Raw genomic sequence first — 19,251 nt, 5'->3', positions numbered from 1 at the left:
TACTACATAGTAACATGGTCTACTAATAGTTACTACATAGTAACATGGCCTACTAATAGTTACTACATATTAACATGGTTTTCTAATAGTTACTACATAGTAAAATGGCCTACTAATAGTTACTACACAGTAATATGGTCTATTAATAGTTACTACATAGTAACATGGTCTACTAATAGTTACAAAATAGTAACATGGTTTACTAATAGTTACTACATAGTAACATGGTCTACTAATAGTTACTATATAGTAACATGGTCTACAAAATAGCTACTACATAGTAACATGGTCTACTAATAGTTACTACATAGTAATATGGCCTACTAATAGTTACTACACAGTAATATGGTCTATTAATAGTTACTACATAGTAACATGGTCTACTAATAGTTACAAAATAGTAACATGGTTTACTAATAGTTACTACATAGTAACATGGTCTACTAATAGTTACTATATAGTAACATGGTCTACTAAAAGGTACTACATAGTAACAGTGTCTACTGATAGTTAGTACATAGTAACAGTGTCTACTGATAGTTAGTACATAGTAACATGGTATACTAATAGTTACTACGTAGTAATATGGCCTATTAATAGTTACTACACAGTAATAATTGTAATCCTGATAATAATGCAGATTTTTTCACCTCTAGTTGTTGTTTCTTCTTGTAATCCTGATAATAATGCAGATATCTCACCTGAGGTTGTTGTACTCTTCTTGTGGTCACATGTCCATTGAATTCATAGCAAATTGCAGCCCAACCCACTTGTTCTACTGCTCAGTAGCAGCAGTGTGGTTTTACATTCAATAACTGGATGGTTTGACAACATTTGTTTTGGTAACGTTTTTTCATTCACACTAAAGTTTTTTTTAAACAAATTATTTTTGCCTCTGCCATTGTTTCGTCTCAAGATTCACACCAATGTGTTTTCGATTCCGGGTTTTTATGGGCACCATTAGACCAACAGCATGTGTTCATACTGAACCTAATCAGGATTAACATGATGTATTACAGTTTTCATGGGCACAGAAATCCTAAATAATTTCAGAGTTTGCTAAATCCAATGGTTCTAACCGAGAGTCACCTTAACTTTATTGACAACACCCAAATGGATACTGTCATTAATGTGGTTCTTCAATAATTACACATCATTCTTAATACTGTAGCTGTTTAGTTACAGTCACATGTTCAACTATCATCAGCTGATCCAGGAAATCATTTTCTGAATTCCAGTCAACTGACAAACAATCACGACATGCAACAACAACCAACGTGCTTCTTCATTCATTACTCTGGTAAAGACAGTTATGCCGTGCTCCACGTTGGATCCAACATCACTAACAAATGTTTATAATGTGTTATTGTCTGTTTGATTTACAGTAGGGTCCCGTTAGTCTGTTTGGACAAAGAGATAGCTCATAATGTGTAGAGAACTGTTCCTTGATGTATTGGCTATTGTACCACACACAGAGCTGTTTTCCTATATTTATTGTTTGGTAAAGTTATGGGTCCTACAGTAGGTCTATGTTGTTGTTAGGTGAAGTTATGGGTCCTACCGTAGGTCTATGTTGTTGTTAGGTGAAGTTATGGGTCCTACAGTAGGTCTATGTTGTTGTTAGGTGAAGTTATGGGTCCTACAGTAGGTCTATGTTGTTGTTAGGTGAAGTTATGGGTCCTACAGTAGGTCTATGTTGTTGTTAGGTGAAGTTATGGGTCCTACAGTGTTATTGTTATGGGTCCTAGAGTACACTATGTATGTCATGCAACAACAACCAAAGTGCCTCTTCGTTCATTACATAGGTATATTTGTTGTTAGGTGAAGTAATGGGCTGATTTGGCAAACAGTGTACAAAAACTCATTGCCAGGCTTGATAGTAAAACTAGCCAAAGAGCATTTTACTGGTTGAAGTGTTTTTTAAAATACAAAGCGGTGGATTTGCGATGATGACACAAACATTATATTAAGCAGGATGTTCAAACGAGCCTTACAATTATAATCCTAAATAGTGTGAAATGCACTCATAAGCAACCTGGACATGGAGGTTACTCCCCTGAGTTTTCCCCCAATCACATTAAGAATATATTGTGAAAAACTAAAACCTCTGCTCACCATTTCAGATATACTACATCCATAACTAGTAGTTTCCTCATTATTAGATATACTACATCCATAACTATCTGTTTCCTCATTAGCAGATATACTACATCCATAACTAGTGCTTTCCTCATTACCAGATATACTACATCCATAACTCGTGGTTACCTCATTACCAGATACACTACATCCATAACTAGTGGTTTCCTCATTACCAGATATACTACATCCATAACTAGTGGTTTCCTCATTACCAGATATACAACATCCATAACTAGTGGTTTCCTCATTAGCAGATATACTACATCCATAACTAGCGGTTTCCTCATTAGCAGGGAGGAGGTTCTGCAATCAAATTGTGTGCGCATCGCCCTTGTGCCACAATTTTATTAAACACAGAAAGGGGTCAATATTGGAGACCAAAAGTCGTCTGGCACAATGCTTAGAGTTTCAACAACATGAATAACTTATTTCTAGTATTTCTAGTCTACAATCTTGGATAATTTTAACATTCATTACAGGCGTCAATTGTTGTACAACATCATGGCTACGCTGTTGAAATCACCTTTTATGGTGGATTTCTGCTGTTGTGGGCCTTTAATCATCTGTTTGACTTTGTTGTTCACACAGGAGAGATACGGGACTATCGTGGGTCCTCTAGGGAGTCTCAACAACCTCATGATGTTGAAGATGCAGAGAAGAGTCTCTCCAGATCAGAACACCTCAATAAACACCTGTAGAGATCCACAGGGAAGATAATTCACTGCTGCTCTGACTGTGGGAAGAGACTCACCTCATCAGGCCTTAAAATTGATCAGAGAACACACACAGGAGAGAGACCCTATAGCTGTGGTCAATGTGGGAAGAGTTTTGGTGCATATAACACTCTAACTCTACACCAGAGAACACACACAGGAGATAAATATTTTAGCTGTGGTCAATGTGGGAAGAGTTTTGGTCGATTTTGCCATCTGACTCAACACCAGAGAACACACACATGAGAGAAACTTTACAGCTCTGATCAATGTGGGAAGAGTTTTACTCAGTCAACCAGCCTGATATCACACCAGAGAACACACACAGGAGATAAACCTTACAGCTGTGATCAATGTGGGAAGTGTTGTACTACATCTAACCATCTGACTCTTCACCAGAGAACACACCCAGGAGAGAAAACGTACAGCTGTGATCAATGTGGGAAGAGATGTACAACATCTAGCCATCTGACTCTTCACCAGAGAACACACACAGGAGAGAATTTTACAGCTCTGATCAATGTGGGAAGAGTTTTACTCAGTCAACCAGCCTGATATCACACCAGAGAACACACACAGGAGAAAATCCTTACAGCTGTGATCAATGTGGGAAGTGTTGTACTACATCTAACCATCTGACTCGTCACCAGAGAACACACTCAGGAGAGAAAACGTACAGCTGTGATCAATGTGGGAAGAGATGTACAACATCTAGCCATCTGACTCTTCACCAGATAACACACACAGGAGAGAAATCTTATAGCTGTGGTCAATGTGGGAAGAGTTTTGGTTGATTTTGCTATCTGACTCAACACCAGAGAACACACACAGGAGAGAAAACGCATAGCTGTGATCAATGTGACAAGATATACTCTGATAAAATATCTCTGATCAAACATCAGAAAATACATGGAGTTACTTCATGATATCAATTAATTAATGTCACAATGTAGAATGTTTTATTATTGTAGGAGTAATTTAATGATGTTATAATGTAGAAGCCTAAATGTTTGTCCTCTATTCTATTGATTTCAACATGAAATAAATCCAGGCTCTGAATAGAAAGAGTACTATTTATGTGATTTAACAAAAAGTTACTAACAAAAAAGGAGTTGTTACCCACTTGAATCAAAATGCAACACTTCAAAATGTAGCTAGCTGTTTTCTACAAATTGTCCTCTAACCAGTGACGTTTACATTATTCCCAGATTCCGTGTGGTTTTTGAGCTGTTTGTTTTAACAGGACCAGCAACCTCGCCTCCCCTCTCTCGCTCAATTGATGTCAACGTGATATTTATATGAGCGATGACAGGTGTTATTTTTCTTTGTTTAGTGACCCCTAAATTTAAATGCATCACTCAAAAATGTAGCTGACTGTCTTCTGCAGGTTGTCTAACCAGTGAGGTAAAATATATCTCCCATTTCCATGTGTTTTTTGTTTTGTGTTACTTTCAAGGGCAGGTTCAACCTGATTTCCTCCCAAATCGATATGCGTTGCCATTGATCTTAATTTATTTTGAGTTTTGTTTGCGCTCGTTCCAAGGGGACGAGAGTTCTAGAAGCTAGTGAGTTTTAGGATTCTATAGAAAGAAAAATGAGTCAAGATTTTTTCAAAATAATGTTGACAGCCAGTAGACACCATGTTTATATTGTAGAAGGTGAAGCATTGTAGTTGATTATAATGTGACATGGAAGTTGTTTTCTGTTGGTGGTGAGCAAACTTGTCCAACGAAAATATAGGATATATTTGTTGTCTTAAGGGGGAAGGTGTTACAGGCTTTGGTTTTTCCATTTATGTTTTGAGGTTGGACTTTGGCACGTATAGCTCGTTAGCACTTGTAGCTCGTTAGCATGTATAGCTCGTTAGCACGTTGGTGTCACCTCGTTAGTCAGTATGTGTTACACCTGTGCTGGCTTGTCCATCTCGTTAGTGGGAATGTGTCTGGAAGTGTCTGGCCCAGTGCTCCAGTTGTCTTGGTAGATGTGGAGTGAACACATTTAGTTGCTCCACTTTTTTGGTTTGCTTCCTGTTTGGTGTGGGCTTTTCTTTTGTTTTCCTCTTCTTGGGCAGATTTAGAGGGTACCATGGTAGGTGTCTTTTATGTTCCAGTTGTTGTTACTAGTCAACTTTCAGTGGACACCCCTGTAGTGTCTTTCAGAGCCCCTCCTAAAAAAACTAGCATGTATTTTACCATTTTAATCAATGGCATTTCCTTAGAATGCTCATTAGGCTTTAAGTTGATTTTTTTATCCTCTTATGTTTGTTGTGTACTAAATATTTCTGTTTATATTCATTGTTTTTTTGCTGTGAAGCTATTGTGTTGCATCCATGTCTGAAATGTGCTGTATAAATAAAGCTGGATTTGAACATATTGCAAGACAAATGAAACCAATGAATGACCAATCAACAGACTCTTGATCCTTCTTAGTAGATCTACTGTCTCTACTATATTATGACAGACAAGCTAGATCTGTCTCTATTATATTATTACAGACCAGCTAGATCTACTGTCTCTATTATATTATTACAGACCAGCTAGATTTACTGTCTCATCTATATTATGACATACCAGCTAGATCTACTGTACGTTATATAGTGTCACAGACCAGCTAGATCTACCGTCCCTATTATATTACGACAGACCAGCTAGGTCTACTGCCGCTACTATATTTTGACAAACCAGCTAGATATACTGTCTTTATATCTTGCGAGACCAGCTAGAGCTACCTTCTCTACTATTTTATTAAATACCAGCCAGATCTACCTTCTCTACTATATTATGAATGACCAGCTAGATCTACTATCTCTATTATATTATGACAGACCAGCTAGATCTACTGTCTCTATTATATCATGACAGACCAGCTAGATCTACTGTCTCTACTATATTATGACAGACAAGCTAGATCTACTGTCTCTACTATATTATGGCAGACAAGCTAGATCTACTGTCTCTATTATATTATGACAGACCAGCTAGATCTACTTTCTCTTCTATATTATGACAGACCAGCTAGATCTACTGTACATTCTATAGTATCACGGACCAGCTAGATCTACTGTCCCTATTATATTCTGACAGACCAGCTAGATCTACTGTCTTTATTATATTACAACAGACCAGTTAAATCTAATGTCGCTATTACATTATGACAGACCAGCTAAGTCTACTGTCGCTATTATATTATGACAGACCAGCTAGATCTACTGTCTTTATTATATTACGAAAGACCAGCTAGATCTATCGTCTCTATTATATGATGACATACCAGCTTGATAAACTGTCTCTATTATTTTATGGCAGACCAGCTAGATCTACTTTCTCTATTATATTATGACAGACCAGCTAAATCTACTTTATTATATTATGACAGACCAGCCAGATATTCTGTATCTATTATATTTTGACAGACCTGCTAGATCTGCCTTCTCTACTATATTATGACAGACCAGCTAGATCTACTGTCTCTATTATATTATGCCAGACCAGATAGATCTACTGTACGTTTTATATTCTGACAGACCAGCTAGATCTACTGTCTAATTCTGGTTGTTTTAGGGACTTCTGAAATAACCAGCAAACCAGGCTGTCATTTTGTGAAACAGTGGATGTATAGAATTTAGCTAGCTGAAGACTGTACTGCAATTTGAATGTACAATTTTGTAAACTTTCCTTGCTGATATTTGCCATGCAAATAGATGAAATAACGTAGCTAGCTATGTTCTTGCTTATTGTGCAGTGGATGATTAAAATCCCTGTATGCCCATGGATGTGTAGCTAGATATCTAGCCAATCTGTGTATGGACCCAAACGTTTGGTATACATATTAGTTCAGAACCTAGCTATGAACCTCAGCTATCATAGCCAGTTGTATCAACTTCAAAAGAGCCTGAATGACATTAATTGATTGAGTAGAATATGTTTTACCAAGGATGCAAGTTTTATGTACATGTTATTACCATGCTTGAGATCCCCACAATGTAGCCTGTACGTTTAATATATTCACTGATCATGTACTCTACCTTGGCAAATAAATGTGCAGTTTAGGTATGAATGTCTTTGAGATTATTTTTCAGTCATATCCAATACCAGGAGTATCAAATTCCAGTCTTTGAATGATGCTGTGTCTGCATGTATGTATTACAATTATACACTTCCACAGTGTTTACCAATCTTGGTCCTGGGACATCAATGGTTACACATTGTAACTAATAGACTAGAAACAGGTTTTAACTAGTTAATTCATATATACAGAAATATTTAAAAAACAATACACTACATTTCCTATGCATCATGTAAATACTCTAACACCGGTTCATCTCAGGGCGGCAGGGTAGCCTAGTCGTTAGAGCGTTGTCCTCGTAACCAAAAGGTTGCAAGTTCAAATCCCTGAGCTGACAAAGTACAAATCTGTCGTTCTGCCCCTGAACAAGCAGTTAACCCACTGTTCCTAGGCTGTCATTGAAAATAAGAATTTGTTCTTAACTGACTTGCCTAGTTAAATTAAGGTAATGACATTGATCTGATACACACAGGATAGGTGTAGTATTTAATCAAATTTGACTTCATTTCAACCAATTGAAAATGTGAAAAGCTCATTATCAAAGTGTTATAAATACAAGTTCAATCTGTACTTCAATGCACATTTGTTGTGCATTATAAAAATAGAGGAAGAAAGAGGAGGGGGAGAGAGATGGGAAAGAGGTAAACACATAGGAGCAGGGAAGGCAGCACATGATTAATGAATCACAGTGCTACCTACGTATTCTCTCAGTTCATCACAATTACATAGTGTCGACCCAAAGGTTATCATAAAAGCAGGTGAGGTGGTGATGATGGGACTGGTGGTTGGCATCCTCTCACATCAAAACATATCTGCAGACGAGAGACAGATGGAGAGAGAGAGCATGCCATGTGTTTTTATTTTTTATTCTAACATTGTTAGTCATCAATCAGGAGGTGAAATGCAAAACTGACCTGGGATCATTAACTACTGAATCTATCTGTATTTCAATGTAAAGCATCTCTTTAATAATACTTCCTGTATAATATAAACTGACCTGGGATCATTAACTCTGAGACTACTGCATCTACCTGTATTTCAATGTAAAGCATCTCTTTAATAATACTCCCATTTGACCTGACCATGTGACCTCTCACCTCTGATCATGCTGTGTCCTCTATGTAGCCAGTTCAGATGCAGGAGGGGTTCACCGACACAGCTGATATAACCTAGAGGATTTAGGGAGAAGGGGAGAGAGGAATGAAGTGAAGGAGAGAGACTGTTATTGAGACAGCTGATTTTCTCAATAACAGTCTCTCTCCTTCACTTCATTCCTCTCTCCCCTTCTCCCTAAATCCTCTAGGTTATATCAGCTGTGTCGGTGACAGTTAAAGCGACAGTGTTCAACAGGAATCTGTGTGTGTGGCCTCACCTGGTGTCCACACCACATTAAGTGTCTTACTATTCTCCATGGTTGGCCCTCTTGCCTATTCTTTGAAGGTGGAAGGAGCCACAGTTATACACCTTAACCTGCTTACTGCACAACACCATCAATCAATCAGATTGATACTTGAGTGTAGGTGTGGGTTATAGGGTGTCTAATTGTTCTACATTTTTTCAACATGGGTGATTTAAAATAGCCTGTTTTGTTGTTACCCAGACATCACACCCTTACCTAAACAGCACCCTCACATGAGAAGTAGAAATCAAAGGGAGAGAAACTGTGAATTAAATAACTGCTGTTGACATAGCGAAGTAAATGGAAGAATACTCTTACTGCAATGTGAATGGCTCTTAAAATAGCCTTTTGTTGTGCATAGTGTAGTCTATGGTGTTGCCAGGGAACAGCACTCTCTTTGAAGAAACAGGAGGTGAAGATCTCCTGCACACGGATTGCCTCTCTTGCTGCGTTGTTGAACCCCATCCGTGAAACATCCTGCAGAGCAGCAGACTCCACCTCTGGGACACGGTGGCAAGCTGCAGATCCCCTTCTGGTCCTCGTGTCCATCCTCATGAAGTTACGCAGGACACAGTGTCACGCCCTGGTCTTAGTATTTTGTGTTTTCTTTATTATTTTGGTCAGGCCAGGGTGTGACATGGGTTTATGGTGGTGTGTTTTGTCTTGGGGTTTTGTTAGGTATTGGGATTGTGGCTTAGTGGGGTTTTCTAGCATAGTCTATGGCTGTCTGGAGTGGTTCTCAATCAGAGGCAGTTGTTTATCGTTGTCTCTGATTGGGAACCATATTTAGGCAGCCATATTCTTTGAGTGTTTCGTGGGTGATTGTTCCTGTCTCTGTGTTTGTTTGCACCAGATAGGCTGTATAGGTTTTCACGGTACGTTTGTTGTTTTTGTATTGTTCATTTTTTAATTGTCATTAAACATGTATCAAGAATACCACACTGCATTTTGGTCCGACTCTCCTTCACCACAAGACAACCGTAACCCACAGGTAGCCTTCACACACCTGAATTCCTCTAGCAGGCAGTCCCAGATGACCCTGGTCACCCAACCTTGCAGTGCACTACACGGTAACTGTAGGCAATCGTTTTGAAGGAATCTCCAGTTTGCTTATTTACACTGCTCAAAAAAATAAAGGGAACACTTAAACAACGCAATGTAACTCCAAGTCTATCACACTTCTGTGAAATAAAACTATCCACTTAGGAAGCAACACTGATTGACAATAAATTGCACATGCTGTTGTGCAAATAGAATAGACAACAGTTGGAAATTATGGGCAATTAGCAAGACACCCCCAATAAAGGAGTGTTCTGCAGGTGATAACCACAGACCACTTCTCAGTTCCTATGCTTCCTGGCTGATGTTTTGGTCACTTTTGAATGCTAGCAGTGCTTTCACTCTAGTGGTAGCATGAGCCGGAGTCTACAAACCCACACAAGTGAGTCAGGTAGTGCAGCTCATCCATGATGGCACATCAATGCGAGCTGTGGCAAGATGGTTTGCTGTGTCTGTCAGCGTAGTGTCCAGAGCATGGAGGCGCTACCAGGAGACAGGCCAGTACATCAGGAGACGTAGAGGAGGCCGTAGGAGGGCAACAACCCAGCAGCAGGACCGCTACCTCTGCCTTTGTGCAAGGAGGAGCAGGAGGAGCACTGCCAGAGCCCTGCAAAATGACCTCCAGCAGGCCACAAATGTGCATGTGTCTGCTCAAACAGTGAGAAACAGACTCCATGAGGGTGGTATGAAGGCCCGACGTCCACAGGGAGGGGTTGGGCTTACAGCCCAACACCGTGCAGGACGTTTAGCATTTGCCAGAGAACACCAAGATTGGCAAATTCGCCACTGGCGCCCTGTGCTCTTCACAGATGAAAGCAGGTTCACACTGAGCATGTGACAGACGTGACAGTCTGGAGATGCCATGGAGAATGTTCTGTTGCCTGCAACATCCTCCAGCATGACCGGTTTGGCGGTGGGTCAGTCATGGTGTGGGGTGGCATTTCTTTGGGGAGCCGCACAGCCCTCCATGTGCTCGCCAGAGGTAGCCTGACTGCCATTAGATGGTACCGAGGTACCGAGATGAGATCCTCAGACCCCTTGTGAGACCATATGCTGGTGCGGTTAGCCCTGGGTTCCTCCTTATGCAAGACAATGCTATACCTCATGTGGCTGGAGTGTGTCAGCAGTTCCTGCAAGAGGAAGGCATTGATGCTATGAACTGGCCTGCCCGTTCCCCAGACCTGAATCCAATTGAGCACATCTGGGACATCATGTCTTGCTCCATCCATCAATGCCACGTTGCACCACAGACTGTCCAGTAGTTGGCGGATGCTTTAGTCCAGGTCTGGGAGGAGATCCCTCAGGAGAACATCCGCCACCTCATCAGGAGCATGCCCAGGCGTTGTACGGAGGTCATACGGGCACGTGGAGGCCACACACACTACTGAGCCTCATTTTGACTTGTTTTAAGGACATTACATCAAAGTTGGATCAGCCTGTAGTGTGGTTTTCCACTTGACACTTGACTCCAAAGAATATTTCATTCATTCAGATCTAGGATGTGTTATTTTAGTGTTCCCTTTATTTTTTTGAGCAGTGTATATTCAGTGGCCTGACTGTATCCAGACTGTCAAAGGTCCGTCCTGGTAGATCTGAACCTAATGCAGTTTGGAGTGATCAGATGACAGGAGTCATATTTAGGTGTCAGGTGTAACTGAGGCTGTAGATGCTCCATATCCACTACTTTGAGTGTTGTATATAAATCAAATAAAATATTATGTCACATACACATGGTTAGCAATGTTAATACGAGTGTAGCGAAATGCTTGTGCCTCTAGTTCCGACAATACAGTAATAACCAACGAGTAATCTAACCTAACAATTCCACAACTATTACCTTATACACACATGTGTAAAAGGATGAAGAATATGTACATAAAGATATGAATGAGTGTTGGTACAGAACGGCATAGGCAAGATGCAGTAGATGGTATCGAGTACAGTCTATACATATGAGATGAGTAATGTAGGGTATGTAAATGTAATGTATGTAAATGTAATGTAGGGTATGTAAACATATTAAGTGGCATTGTTAAAAGTGGCATTTTTTACATCAATTTCCATTATTAAAGTGGCTGGAGTTGTGTCTGTATGTTGGCAGCAGCCACTCAATATTAGTGGTGGCTGTTTAACAGTGATGGCCTTGAGATAGAAGCTGTTTTTCAGTCTCTTGGTCCCTGCTTTGATGCACCTGTACTGACCTCGCCTTCTGGATGATAGCGGGGTGAACAGGCAGTGGCTCGGGTGGTTGTTGTCCTTGATGATCTTTATGGCCTTCCTGTGACATCGGGTAGTGTAGGTGTCCTGGAGGGCAGGTAGTTCCAGGCGGTGATTGTGCATTTAATCTACGGAAATGCCATAGATTAAAATATTACTTGGATGCAATATCCAACCCAAAAATATAAGCATGTTTTTTAGGAGGGGTTCGACTGAAAATTGACTAGTAACAACTGGGACCTAAAAGAAACCCACCATGAGACCCACTAAATCTGTCCAAGAAGAGGCAAACAAAATAAAAACCCACACCAAACTTAAAGACAGGAAGCTAACCAAAAAGGTGTTGACTCTCCACATCTATCAAGACAACTGGAGCACTGGGCCAGACACTCTTAAATAGAACCTGGACCAGCTCAGGTGAAACACCTTCCCACTAACGAGATGGACAAGCCAGCACAGGTGTAACACATACTGACTAACAAGGTAACACCAATCTGTGCGCCCAGCGTGCTACACGTGCCAAAGTCCAACCTCAAAACATAAATGGAAAAACCAAAGCCTGTAACACCTTCCCCCTTAAGACAACAAATATATCCTAGATTTTTGTTGGACAAGTTTGCTCACCACCAACAGAAAACAACTTCCATTTCACATTATAATAAACTACAATGCTTCACCTTCTACAATATAAACATGGTGTCTACTGGCTGTCAACATTTAAAAACAAGAAAAAAACACATATGTTGTCCCCTTGGAACGAGCGCAAACAAAACTAATCTACAATAAGGAAAAATGTGCAGTCAAAATAAATTAAGATCCATGGCAACGCATATCAATTTGGGAGGAAATCAGGTTGAACCTGCTCTTGAAAGTAAAACAAAACAAAAAACACATGGAAATGGGAGATATATTTTATCTCACTGGTTTGACAACCTGCAGAAGACTGTCAGCTAACACGTATTTGTCATCACTCATAAATATCACGTTGACATCAATTGAGCGAGAGAGGAGAGATGAGGTTGCAGGTCCTGTTAAAACGAATAGCTCGGGGGGCGGAGCTAGCATGTTGGAGTGAACGGCTGTGCGTGAGAGGCTCCTGCAACTTTTTTTGCTAAATAATCTAATTTAACCTACTTTATGGCACTTTTTTACAACAAACGTTTCTTTCTAATACAAGATTGTAACTTTTTATATGAAAATGCCGAGTAATAAGCGACCAAAGGACAATAAATCCACAGCGGAGGCCTATTCCCCACTAAGCAACGAGACAGACATGGCGGGAGGCACATGCAACAACGTGACACTTACAGAACTTACCCGGGCTTTGGGGGAGCTACGTGTTGCTATAGCTGAGGATCTTAAGGCCACTATTGCTGAACTGGACACCAAAATCGAGAGCATCATTTGAACGGTCGCTTCGCATGGCCAGAGTATTGTGGACCTTGAGAAAGCTTCTGAATTCAACGCTGGTGGGATCGACGAGTTAGAGAAGCTATGCACGTCATTGCAGGATAGTGTGCAGAGGCTTTCTGTGAAAGTAGTGGACCTGGAGGACCGATACAGACGTAATAACTTTCGCGTTGTTGGTCTGGCAGAGGGGGTAGAGGCGGGTTCTCGCCCCACCGACTTCTTCGCCAAGCTATTGAAGGATGCAATGGGATCGGATGTTTCGGATTCGGATACCCAGCTGGACCGTGCACATCGCTCCCTTGTCCCAGTGCCTGGACCGGGCCAACGTCCTCGCCCAGTAATCATCTGTTGTCACAGTTTCAAGACCAAGGATCTTATCCTGCGTGAAGCTCGAATGAGGGCCAACCTGTCACATAAAGGGCACCCATTCCGTGTCTATGAGGATTATTCGCCCGATGTGGCAAAGCATCGCGCCGACTACAGAGATGTCATGACCAAACTCTACAAACTCCATCTTCGCCCAGCCTTGCTCTTCCCTGCAAGACTAAGAATTACCCCGCCTTCTGGTGAGAAGATTTGGCTCTCCTCGGTTCTGGACGCAGAGAAGTTTATCCGGGGACATACACCAATCCCCCGTACAGGTTAGAGTGCCTTGTCGTTGTGTGTTAGGGTCTGCTCATGGACTCGAATCCATACTATACCATAATGGGTGAAACCATATTAAACGAGCTCAACAAGGGCTACCGAACATGTAAGACGCGGAGCCGACCAATGGATGGCGGTCAGAGCTCTCATTTAACGTTAAATTCACTTTCATCCCGGCTATGCTCAGAGCGATGCATATTTTTACTTCCAGGTTTGATCACTGACACCTTCGGATGGATATACTTACATTCCCCCATTTTTGTTTTGTTTCGTTATTTATTTTACAATCCTTACATTATTCTTGCTACCATACCATTTATTTATTGCTTGCAGGGGAATGGGGGTGATGGTTGGGAAGGGGCAGACACCTGGTTAGCAAGTTGATGTTTTGTGCCGTTCTGTCTTTGTCTAACCGTGGGCTGCTCTCCCGACTTGAGTCCCACCAGCCCTCTGTAGTGCTTATGGCTGTGTAGGTGTGCGTACATATAATTACTATTTGTACTTTATTACTATTTTCTCTTAGCATTTTAGTATTATGCATGTGTATATTTTATATCAGTGTAGATTGTTATTCTGGGGTATGAATGTTTGTATGTGTATATGTGCATATGGATGTATATACATTTTTTAAATATTTTTTTTTTAATGATTTTTTTGTGTGGGTATGTATGTATATGTTTGTATGTATGTGTGTGTATTTATGTGTAGGCATATATATATATATATATATATAAAATTGTTTTTTTATTTTTTTTTTTTATTATTGGGGGGAACGTTTAATTTAGCAAATCCTTGTTCCGATCTCCTGACCCACAGTATGTAAAGGTACGGCTGACTAGGTTGGTTGCGGATGGTTTATTTTTTGACCGGCAGTGCTTAGCAATATAATCTTGAGGTTATATCTTGCTTATTTCTGGGATTGACCCAGGATGACGCTTAAATGCGCAATATGTTTAAGTTGCAACTTATTCTGTTTAGGGTTATTAGATGCTAACTGAACACTTTATTCGCGGGAGCCTCCTCAGTTCATATGTTAGTAGAAGTTCTAGGATAGTGAGAGGTGAACGTATAGTTGGGATTTTATTTTTGTTTTACCTCCTGTTCGAGGTCGCGCCGTGCTTTTTTGGCATCGGCCAGACAATGTGTTTATTATTTTTATTTTTCCTTTTTTTCTCTCTCCTGTTTGTGCATGTCTGTTAAATGTGGGTTGATGGGGGGAGGTAAGTGTTGGGGAAATTAGGGGTACAGGGTGGGAAGTAATGGTGCTTGCAGAGGGGAAGGGGTGGGTTGGATACTGCTCGGGTGTAGGTGCTACATATGCTGATTGTGGTGGTTTGGTGCGCTTTCTTACCTTTTTATCAAGTTACATGTTATGCAGGCCATCATAGGAACTACAAACGAGAGAAGTGCGGGGCTTACATTCACTTCCTGGAATGTCAAGGGTTTAAACGAACCAATTAAGAGAGGCAAGGTCCTAGCCCACTTGAAAGCACTCTTGTCTGATATTATATTTTTGCAAAAAACCCATCTGAAAAAAAACTCTCATAGCAGACTTAAGTGTAGGTGGGTGGGGCAAGTGTATCACTAACTTCTCTGCCAAAACGAGAGGCACAGCGATTCTGGTACGGAAAGGAATTCCCTTTCTACATAAAACCACTATTGCGGATAAAGAGGGTCGGTATGTGATCGTAATAGGAGAAATCCACTCTACCTCAGTAACTCTACTAAATATCTATGGGACAAAAATTGATAACCCCTCTTTTTTCAAAAGAGTCCTTGCCATGATTCCAGATATCTCCCATACTAACCTGGTCATTGGAGGGGACCTTAACTGTGTGCTAGACCAATATTTGGATAGATCCTCCACCCGGCGAACCCCTACCTCCTATTCATGTGAATTCTTGAATACCTACATAGAATTTTTTAACTTATTTGATATATGGAGGATCGCTAACCCTACGGGTAGGGAATACTCCTTTTACTCTCATGTTCACAATGTTTACACTCGAATTGACTACATTTTGTTGGATGCTAGACTACTCCCCTATACCTGTAATGTGAGGTATCATGATATTATAATCTCGGACCACAGTCCACTCACCTTCTCCCTGAGATTAGGTGACATTGTACCAAACAAGAGGGTCTGGAGGTTGAATCCTCAGCTCCTCACAGAACCAACATTCTGTGAATATCTTAAAGACCAAATAAAAAAAATATTTGATACCAACGACAACACAGACTTCCCCAGCATTATTGTGGGAAACACTGAAGGCTTATCTGAGAGGCTGTATCATCTCCTTTCAGGCTGCCAGGAGTAGGCAAAACAGAGGAAAACTGGAAGAACTGGAGGGACAAATTCACTTACTGAATAGGGAGAATGCTAGCCATCCATCTATGGTGAAACATAAAAAAATTACCTCTTTAAAATTGGAATATAATCAGATTTTCTCAGCTAAAATTGCTAAATCTTTTCTCTATGCCAAGCAAACATATTTTGAGTTTGGTGACAAACCACAGAAATTACTCGCCAGACAACTTCAAAAAAATGTGAGTGACCGAATGATTCACAAAGTTAATTCTGCATCTGGGGAATTACTCTCTTCCCCCAAAGACATCAATGACAGATTCCGGCAGTTTTATGAGACTCTATATACATCTAAAGCGGATCCTAACCCCTTAATTATGCAAACATTTTTGGAGGACTGTAATCTTCCTGCCCTGAACCAGGAATATTCTAACTTCCTGAATAAGGAAATATCTCTTGATGAAATTTAAGAAACAATTAAATCTCTAAAGAGTGGCAAGACCCCGGGCCCAGATGGATACCCTGGTGAATTCTATAAAACATTCAGCAACATGCTCTCTCCCTACCTGCACAAAATGTTGGTTCAGGCCAATGAGGATGGAGCTCTCCCTTCTACTTTGGACGAAGCGTTCATTACAGTTATACATAAGAAGGGTAAATATCCAGAAGAGGTAGGGTCATACAGACCAATATCTCTCCTTAATACAGACCAAAAGATTTTAGCAAAAACTCTGGCTAACAGGCTTAGCACTTTAATTGGCAAATTGGTCCATTCGGATCAGACCGGCTTTCTCCCTAACAGAAACTCATTCTTCAATCTCAGGCGCCTCTTCAATATTATGTATTCTCAGAGGTTACCCAATGTGGACCTTGCCGTCATATCTCTTGATGCCGAAAAGGCCTTTGACCAAGTTGAGTGGTCCTATCTATTCAAGGTCCTACAGAAATGTAATATTGGAGATGGATTCATAAATTGGATCCAGCTTTTATATAGGAACCCCTGTGCCAGAATACTCACTAACCAATCATTGTCGCCCCGATTTAACCTTTACAGGGGGACAAGGCGGGGTTGTTTGCTGTCGCCTATGCTCTTCGCCCTAATTAACGAACCGCTCTCTCAGACGATTAGATCTCATGCAGCAATACACGGCTATAATACTAAAGATACTCTAAATAAGATTTCCCTATACGCAGATGACATCCTCCTCTATGTAACCGAACCCCAGGCTAGTATCCCAGCTATTCTTGATGTGATCAATTTGTTTGGTACCTTCTCGGGATACAGAATAAATTGGAACAAGAGTGAATTAATGCCCAACCTCCTGGCTAGAACATCTCCCATTTAAGTTATCTTCAGAAAAAATGTACCTACCTAGGAATTGTAGTTACCAAACAATAACCCTTACTATTTAAAGAGAATTTCTCCTCTCTGATACAAAAACTCGTACTCTGCGGATGTTGTAGAGCATGAACCTACAGGAACGGGCCACCGCCTTGATGTTAGTTGAGAACGACAGGGTGTTGTCCAGGATCACGCCAAGGTTCTTAGCGCTCTGGGAGGAGGACACAATGGAGTTGTCAACCGTGATGGCGAGATCATGGAACGGGCAGTCCTTCCCCGGGAGGAAGAGCAGCTCCATCTTGCCAAAGTTCAGCTTGAGGTGGTGATCCGTCATCCACACTGATATGTCTGCCAGACATGCAGAGATGCGATTCGCCACCTGGTCATCAGAAGGGGGAAAGGAGAAGATTAATTGTGTGTCGTCTGCATAGCAATGATAGGAGAGACCATGTGAGGTTATGACAGAGCCAAGTGACTTGGTGTATAGCGAGAATAGGAGAGGGCCTAGAACAGAGCCCTGGGGGACACCAGTGGTGAGAGCGCGTGGTGAGGAGACAGATTCTCGCCACGCCACCTGGTAGGAGCGACCTGTCAGGTAGGACGCAATCCAAGCGTGGGCCGCGCCAGAGATGCCCAACTCGGAGAGGGTGGAGAGGAGGATCTGATGGTTCACAGTATTGAAGGCAGCCGATAGGTCTAGAAGGATGAGCGCAGAGGAGAGAGAGTTAGCTTTAGCGGTGCGGAGCGCCTCCGTGATACAGAGAAGAGCAGTCTCAGTTGAATGACTAGTCTTGAAACCTGACTGATTTGGATCAAGAAGGTCATTCTGAGAGAGATAGCGGGAGAGCTGACCAAGGACGGCACGTTCAAGAGTTTTGGAGAGAAAAGAAAGAAGGGATACTGGTCTGTAGTTGTTAACATCGGAGGGATCGAGTGTAGGTTTTTTCAGAAGGGGTGCAACTCTCGCTCTCTTGAAGACGGAAGGGACGTAGCCAGCGGTCAGGGATAAGTTGATGAGCGAGGTGAGGTAAGGGAGAAGATCTCCGGAAATGGTCTGGAGAAGAGAGGAGGGGATAGGGTCGAGCGGGCAGGTTGTTGGGCGGCCGGCCGTCACAAGACGCGAGATTTCATCTGGAGAGAGAGGGGAGAAAGAGGTCAGAGCACAGGGTAGGGCAGTGTGAGCAGAACCAGCAGTGTCGTTTGACTTAGCAAACGAGGATCGGATGTCGTCGACCTTCTTTTCAAAATGGTTGACGAAGTCATCTGCAGAGAGAGGAGGAGGGGGGATTCAGGAGGGAGGAGAAGGTGGCAAAGAGCTTCCTAGGGTTAGAGGCAGATGCTTGAAATTTAGAGTGGTAGAAAGTGGTTTTAGCAGCAGAGACAGAGGAGGAAAATGTAGAGAGGAGGGAGCGAAAGGATGCCAGGTCCGCAGGGAGGCGAGTTTTCCTCCATTTCCGCTCGGCTGCCCGGAGCCCTGTTCTGTGAGCTCGCAATGAGTCGTCAAGCCACGGAGCAGGAGGGGAGGACCGAGCCAGCCTGGAAGATAGGGGACATAGAGAGTCAAAGGATGCAGAAAGGGAGGAGAGGAGGGTTGAGGAGGCAGAATCAGGAGATAGGTTGGAGAAGGTTTGAGCAGAGGGAAGAGATGATAGGATGGAAGAGGAGAGAGTAGCGGGGGAGAGAGAGCGAAGGTTGGGACGTTTATCTCCTGTGTGTGTTCTCTGATGAATTTTAAGGCCTGATGAGGTGAATCTCTTCCCACAGGCAGAGCAGCAGTGAGTTCTCTTCCCTGTGGATCTCTGCAGGTGTTTATTGAGGTGTTCTGATCTGGAGAGACTCTTTGCCTCTTCAGCATCACGAGGTTGTTGAGGCTCCCCAGAGGATCCACGATAGCCCCGTATCTCTCCTGTGTGAACAACAAAGTCAGACAGATGATTAAAGGCCCATAACAGCG

The sequence above is a fragment of the Oncorhynchus gorbuscha genome, linkage group LG26 (genome assembly GCF_021184085.1).
Source record: "Oncorhynchus gorbuscha isolate QuinsamMale2020 ecotype Even-year linkage group LG26, OgorEven_v1.0, whole genome shotgun sequence".
Lineage (NCBI taxonomy): Eukaryota > Metazoa > Chordata > Actinopteri > Salmoniformes > Salmonidae > Oncorhynchus > Oncorhynchus gorbuscha.
Note: the sequence above shows the minus strand (reverse complement) of the source record.